General features: G+C 37.8%; 1 long non-coding RNA gene across 1 annotated transcript in view; it reads left to right on the forward strand.

Annotated features, from left to right (window-relative positions):
• LOC116705120 (uncharacterized) overlaps window positions 1-4,885 on the forward strand; it is an 18,529-nt gene extending 13,644 nt beyond the window's left edge. Inside the window, exon 3 of the long non-coding RNA XR_004335855.1 lies at window positions 4,874-4,885. This is a non-coding gene — a long non-coding RNA (uncharacterized LOC116705120). The remainder of the gene's footprint in view (window positions 1-4,873) is intronic.
• The last annotated feature ends 3,346 nt before the right edge of the window (window positions 4,886-8,231 follow it).

An 8,231-nucleotide genomic window follows, 5' to 3' on the forward strand; every position in this document is an offset into this window, starting at 1 on the left:
TTAGAGATAAGTCAGTGCCAGTTAAAGGCAGGTCTTGGTGAATTTTGTTTCTAAGAGTTATACTTTTATCATTGAAGAAGCTCATAAAGTCGTTACTACTAAGAGCTATGGGAATACTGGGCTCAATGAAACTGTGACCTTCTGTCAGCCTGGCTATAGTGCTGAAAAGAAACCTGGGATTGTTCCTATTTTCCTCTATTAGCCAGAAAGCTGCCAACGTTACCATCTAGGCTAAAACTAATGCAGTTAGTCTTAAGAATCAAGTGGTTTGTCCCAACTAACCTTACGGTTTGAAGCCGCAAACCTGTAAATATAACACTAATCTACAACATATTTCTGTGTCTGATATAACGTTATTTACACTGATTCAAGTGTTCTTGGACATACAGAGTTTGTTGCTAGTGCATGACATGCAGGTCTGCATGCACAGCCAACCACCAATCACAACCAGTATTGATGAATTTATCAAACAAACAAACAGGCCCAGAAGCAACATGCATGCATTATTTATATAATTGACTTAAGCCTAGATTGATAGTATTATGTATATAATGTATAATGTATACAATGTGTCATATGAGTCAACCACTGTAACTACCTAATTTCCAAAATCATACACGCTTACTTGCTTTGGTGTCTGTAAAGCATGTCATCTTGTACAAATTAGTCTTTTTTTCTTATTGTAATATATCGCAGGAAAAAAATATATCCGTATAATATACATATATATATATATATATATATATATATATGTATATATCTATATAATGTCAGTTTTTTCCAATATCGTGCAGGCCAAGTTGTTGTCAAACCTTTTTCTGTCATACTGCTCTTTGGAAGCAGAAAAAAAAAACAATTATGCCCCTCCGACCACAATAAAGCTGTTTAGTTTTATGAGCCACTAACAACGTTTGGGAAAATTTGCAACAAAACAAGTCAAATTAAATTGTCTTTTTTTCCTTTTCTTTAGTTCTACGCTACCCATTTCTCACCTTGGTCATGCCATTCACTTTAATGCAGTGTCAATAAGGGGCATATGTTTCCACTCCCACAGGATGTGTGTTGCTCTCAGCCCCAGGTCCATTCATAGGGTATAGTAAATTGGCGGCCAAGGATTGACTATTGCCCAGAGGAATAAGCTATATCAGTCTTTGAGTGCACATGCAATACTTGTAAAAGGATCAATTTATTGTTGATTTTGGTCTCTTCATGGTATTTATTTAAAATAAGAAACATGTTGTTGACGGCATTGCTTTAGTGTTGTGTAGCACCACTAATGACTCGCCTGCAAAGACCTCATCATTTACCAATTGCAGCGATCCATTTTTATTCCTTTAATGTGGTATATCAAGGTTAAATTTTTTATATATTTGTTGTGAGAAAAAGCTTAGCTTGGCTGTAAAAATGTCCTCCCAGTGAAAGTCAGATGTCATTTCTCCCCTATGATTCAATGACAGGTTTCCTGATGCACTCCGTTCATAGTCTTTAATCTTCTCTCCAAAGTCACACATCAAGCTGCAGATGGTGACAGTGAAATGAAAACACCATACATGTCATTCACTCACTGCTACATGTCTGACATTCAAGCAAGCATGTTATGAACTCCAAATGTTCAGTTGAATCCCTGTCATGTACAAAGACCATGTGGAAATGGAGGCTCTAAGGGGACAAACTGTAGCTTGTCAGCGCTTAAAACCTCTGTTGCTTCTTCTTTCCCAGCATTAAGCTTGTGCTGTATTTCCAGCATGTTCAAAGGTTGTTTTCCATCACTTAAGCTAGTAGACATGGCTTTTGTGGATATGTTTTCAGAATGCAAAGTGAGACATGTAAGTCCTAAGGAGATTTTTTCCTCTCAACTTGTCAGCATAACCGAATTCTGTCATCTTTACTCTTGCATGACCTCTCTTCTTGTTGCTTCAGTAGAATTCACCAACCTCTCATTTACTGTGCCCTCCCGAGTTGCAGTTTCAAAATGCGAATAAGCAATTGATGCAAAGCCATCGACTCAAAGGTGAGCGACCACCCTCCTCTCTTCTCACCTCAGTGAGTCATGTTGCATTAACCTCATCGCTGATATATGCCTTTATTCTATCTACTTAAATTCCCCACCCTCATGTATATTTTTAGGCCCTCAGCAATTCATCACGGTGCAGAGCAAACACAGCTCCACATATGGTAAAATGGATGCCCATTAAGCTTGACATCAGAAGTGCATTTTTAGAGCGTTTTTTTTTTTACTCCCTACTCCTTGCTTTTAACTCAGCTTAATTGATTTTGATCTTGCTGAAAGAAAATGTGTAAGGTATTTGGTAGTGGCCCGTAAATACATATCTCTGCAACATCACTATATATTAATAAATGAAAAAAATAAAAAATGCAGTATATACTATATACAGTACATTAATTAATTGAACCTTTATTTAACCAGGAGTAAAAGACTTTTCAAAAGTGTCCTGGCCAAGATACATCACAACTATATATAAAAACATATATACAACAATTTAAAATGAAAACAAAGAACAAATTAAAAAATTATAATCTTTTAAAAACATTCAAAACATCTAGAGCCTGATGTGCCTGCTTCCAAGTAAACTAGAATCAGTTAAAATGTGTCAAATGAGACTAGCTTCTGAAGAATCAAGTGATTTTGCAACTGATTCCAAGCGGAGGGAGCAGCATACACCCTTTTCTAATTTCAGCACAGACTTTATGGAGAGTTAGTAAGTATAAACCAAAGGAGCGTAGTATGTACTTTCCCATGCTTTATTCTAGTAGTCTGTGTAGATCCATAGGTAAGGAGGAAGTAGTCCAAAAACAGCCTTATGAATATGATTATGCTGATGGTTAAGTATACTGCTGGACAAGGCAGACCATCCGACCTGATCATAAGACTCAAGACTCTAAAATAAAAACCCAATTTCAACTTCAGTTTTTTCACCAGTTGATGAATGTGAAGCTTAAATGAGACAGTCATCAATTATAATTCCACATACAGCTCACACCTTAACTACCACATTCCATAGACATCTCACACCTTAACTACCACCTGATGTTACTGTTGAGCTGACCTTGTTTAAAAAGATTTTAAAGCGAGCGAACATTTGCACATTTCTTTCCAATCATCGTCTTTATAATTTTTTTTTTTTTTTTCACAGACATTTAAATACAAATGTCACAAAACTTGTCTGACATTTAAATGTATTAATTTCAAGAATATCAAACTCATTTCAAATTAATGGCAAATTTAAGTATAAAGTCAACAGAGTGTTATCTACCCTGGTGAAACGCTAGTCAAAAACTATGGGACATTTAGCGGTGAACATTGATATAAAATAGATTAATGTGTATTGATTGTTTTGCTTCTGCTCATACCTACATTAAAGTTATTGCTGTTTGGCAAACAGGAATGTACAGCCGATAGTTTGCTCCATTAGATGGGTCATGAAGCAGCAGTTAGTGAAAGCAAGTTGCTCATTTATGTCTTTCTAACTCATTTAAGATGAAAAGGTTAACTACATAAATATTGAATTACTATAAAATAATCCTATCATATGAGCCTGTGGCAGATGTGGAAGGTTGTGTGTGGGTTTGTGTGGTGACTTGACTGTGAATGTTTTTTTGCATTTATGTGTCAATTAATTTGTCAACTCAAAGTATCAACAGTTCATGCTTTCGGCAAAACTAATCAGCCTCAGCTGTCTACAGTGCTTTAATAAAAGAGCAGAAATACCTTTTAATGGGTGGTTTTCATTTTGAATACTCCCTGAAAACTAGAACATTATCTCATATACAGTATGTATGAGAATGTTAGATTTTATGTTAAAGATTGTACACATATGAGGACTATCAATATTAACTCAATAGTAATGACTAATCGCACGTTCCTCATTTTTCTTGACTTCTTGACGCGCAACTCACGCATTCTGTGATTTGATCGAGATCAAGATCAAGATCAACTTTATTTGGGCCTCTGGCCGCTACTTAGTTTGGGAAATCAGGAATAGATGCAGCAGTATGTTTTGGATGGCTAGCAGAAACAAAGCTCCTTGACCATGAATGGATAAAGAAAAAACTTTTTAGAATGGAAAGTTTGGTTTCAAAGCCCTTCCAGATAGTTCTCCCAACAAGACTAAAGTCAGTTGCATGTACTGCCTTCACTTGCCAAATGCAGGCTATGTTGGATAGTTTCCAACAGAGACGTAAGAAGTATAAGAAATACAAATGAGCAAAAAGTACAAGTTTAAAGTGGGACACCACATTGTGTAAGTATTACCAGGTATTATTAAATTCAGGTCAATATACCCATCTGTTTTTGCTTGATGAGCTTGAGATGGACATATTATGCTTTCAGCATATTATTTTGAGCCTTCAGTCAGTTAATCTGGAGAATATTCTAGAGTTCTTCTTATTGTTTTGGATTGTTGCAAAAATAAACGTTTGCTTAAAGTAAGCATATTTGTCCACTCATGTGTTGATAAGAGAACTTGAAAAATATCCCTTTTTAAAGAACATTTAGAACAGATTAAAAATGTCCGTAAATTAACTATGGACAATCATGCAGTTAATCACAATTAAATATTTTAATCAACTGACAGTCCTAATTCATATTGAATAAATGTACAGAAAACAACAAGCAAAGAAAAGAATTTACTCGTTACTCATTAAACAGTTTTACATTAATGTTATTGCTATGAAGTGAAGTCTGTTGGTTGCAAAAAAGTCTGCAAGTGTAATTATACATGGATTAACAGCAGGCGATGTGCTAGTAGTACTGCAATTATGCCTATGCATGAGATGTGTGTGTGTGTGTGTTTGTGTGTTCACATATATGAGTGCAGACGGGCATAGTAATAAGGACATGGATATTCTGTAGGGTTAATTGTGTATGTATTCATGTACTTGTGTGTGAGTGTGTTTGTGCATCTGCATGATAGGCTGAAGCAAGCAGAACAATTACTAGACCTCTGCGTAACCCCTGAAGCCATGAAAGAAATCAGGGGCTGCGAGGGGGTGGTGGTGGTGGAGGTGTGGTCTGGAGTCTTCTACAGAAAGTCAGTGTATAGTAATGTTGTAATTTCCCCTTGCGGGATTAATAAAGTATACATTATTATTATTATTATTATTTAGTAGCCGACTCCTCTCATGATGGAGACAGCCATGGTTTTGCAGAATATGCATGAGTTTTTTTCATAATCTGTCATGTCCTTTGGCCGGAAGGCAATGTCGTGCTTATCTCCTCCACATTCTGTCTGTTGCCCACAAGAATCCTGGTACCTAATTTGTAACTGCCAGGATGGCTTTGACAAGGGAAGTCCAATTTGAAAAGAATGTAGCGTTAATCATATGGTCTGACAGCCTTCCTATAGGTTTCCCTTTTTCTAATTAGCCAGAAAGAGCAAAATCTCCCTCTGGAAAATTACAAATGCAACATACATTGTATCTTTCTGTGGTAATGAGGCCAACCCGTTCTCACTCCAAACTTGTAAAATACGGATGTTTGGACAATGGCTGTCAGCATCTAAAGGCACAAAAAAAGCGCCCTTCAACTTACTGGGGAGAGAAAACAGGGGTTTAGTGAGTAGTATGTAAAGCAGAAATTCCACGCAGGGACGTTGTTTGGGGGGGTGGATGGGTTAAACACAAGTCTTTCACCCAGGAGACCGGGGTTTGTCTCCCACGTGGCACCTTTCCTAAAGTCTCTTTCTTGTTTAACTGTCCTGTTATTCCTGTGTGTCACGGAAGCATAAGCCCACCCGCGACCTTTTCCTAAACCCGGCCGTCCCGTTCTTCCCTCGTGTTACAGAAGCGTAAGCCCACCCACAACTTTTTCCTCAACACAACAGTGTCAAAATGGATGCCAATAGTCTCGACCAAGCTTGTTTGGATAAGGAGCTAAAGGAGACTTTTAGCATTATTAACAACAAAGGCACCTGACCAAGCATCCGTATTTTACGAGATGTGTTAATGAGGCTTATCATAATGTAGTATTTTTCTAGCAAATGCTGAAACTGGGGATTTTAAATGTCCATGAAACATACAGAATGGTGTAACCTGCTTAATGAGCTCTCCTCCCATCAAGATAAAACTTCAGAAGGATCTCAGGGTCATTATCTCAAACAGCAGAATGACCTCCTCAACACGGTAATTTCTTAAGGTTTATGAAGTATGGAATATCCCATGAAATTATTTAATGTATCTAAATAAACAATGGTTATAAAATGCCAAACTGGCTTGTAAATGGTTATTAGCCAGCAAAGAGGGTGTTTAGCATCTGTTATGGTTGATGTGTTGCAACTTTGCATCGTGGTGTCACAAAGTAGTGATGCTTGTTATAAATAAGTGAGGCTGTATATGAAAAAATCACGTTTAAAGGCCTCACATGGTTCTGAACATAATAGACTCTTCTGTTAAGGGCTGGTCTTTTATACACCTGCCCTCTGAGACTTTCTTCTATTGTCCCGTTATTCAAGAGCTCTAAAAACACCAAACACGCTTGGCTGCACTGAATGATCTCTTCTAAAGGAAAATTCAATGGGCTTTATCTTGTTTGTCACTTCTTCTACCTTCTCCTCACCCTCACTGCCTCAGCATTCTTCCCCACCTCCGATTTACTTCACTCTCAACAATTGCAGTGATGATTTGGTATTTTGAACCTCAAAATCAGCTTAGTGTGCTGCACAAGCCAACGTGACCAGCTCTTTGATGGATATTACAGTTCTGATTGCCTGACCACAGTGCCATCTCAGAAATCTCTCCTTACCTCTGAGAGACTGATGCTGAGATCAGGGCTACAGTAGGGGATCAGCGATTACTGGATAATGAAACTCTCCTGCAGAGGACCACGCAGACATGCATGTCCACCAGAAAACACAGGCTGCCAGAAAGATACGCACTCACACACAACTGTTCCATAACGGAGCAGCTTTTCTCTCTCAATTGCCATGTCTGGAGGTGGCGATGGTGTTCTGCTTCTGCTGGAGGGGAGTGTGGAAAAGTGAGAGTAATTTCCCTGCTGGCTTATCAAACACCTCCATAGTCAATCTCTGGCTCTCACCAGCCTCATCGCTGCATGGAGAAACTCTTTTCTATCTGTGTCCTCTTGATGTTTTTTTGGGGAATTTTTGTCACAGAGGAAATAGTGTTCTACTGGTGCACTCATTGCATGGTTCATCAGTGTATTCAATGCCTAAAATGTCACTGATTTGAGATGATGGCACAAAGGGGGATCCTTCATATTAGATTTTATTTTAGATTGATGGGCTTGAAACTGATCTCATATTACACAAATTTAAATCTAAGTGATAACTAAGATTTTGTAAGATTTCTTTTGGCTTACTTCACAGTGCTATATTAAAGCCAAAGATGTTACACCATGCTTTTCTCTTGATTAAATGCTTTAAGACTTTTATGCAAGTTCAAATATGCAAAATGTCAGAAGTTAGTGGACATGCTAATTGTTTAAGTGCTATTCATTTGGCAAGCTCGCCTCAGCCACCTCACAGTAGCAGAGTGCCCGTTAGCTGTCTGAACACAGAACATGTTGTCTTCTGAAAAGTCAGCTCATTTGCATTCTATCTCAGGGGGATTTTCAACAAAGAAAACGAATGAAGCATGGTGTATCATAACAAAGAGCACTGGTTGACAGTAAACACACTTCCACTCACATACCAGCAACCACACACACACACACACCAAACCACCCCATGCCACACATACAGTACATCCACACAACAAATCGAACAATTGCAGAAAATAAACTGGCAGTCTTGTTAGTAATTTTCACTTTTGGACCCCTTCAAACTAGCTTCTTTTCTTAACAACTCCACTCGCAGCAGAGTAGTGACTGGTAGGAATTGCTCCTTTTTCTTTGCTGTTATGATGGCGCAGTTGGTACTTTTCTTTGTCTTCAAAAATCAGACAAATAACTACAATCAGACTTCGATCTAGCTCTATCTATCACCAGCTGGTAAAGAAATCAATCCAGGGTGCGAGTTGACTTTAATCATTTTTGTAGCTTAACAAAACTATTCATACTTAAATTTAAAAATATATTACTTGAATGTTCAAAATAGTAGAATTTTTGTGTTTCTAGGCTTTACCTGCTTATTAAAGGGTCTTTGTAGGTAACGTCTCACCTGCTTACACTTTGAGAACAGACAGACAGTGAATTTCAGACCAGCTTTGATGTAAGTCTTTTAAATCAAGGCTGAGGACCTTTCTTTTTGATGTTG

The sequence above is a fragment of the Etheostoma spectabile genome, chromosome 17 (genome assembly GCF_008692095.1).
Source record: "Etheostoma spectabile isolate EspeVRDwgs_2016 chromosome 17, UIUC_Espe_1.0, whole genome shotgun sequence".
NCBI lineage: Eukaryota > Metazoa > Chordata > Actinopteri > Perciformes > Percidae > Etheostoma > Etheostoma spectabile.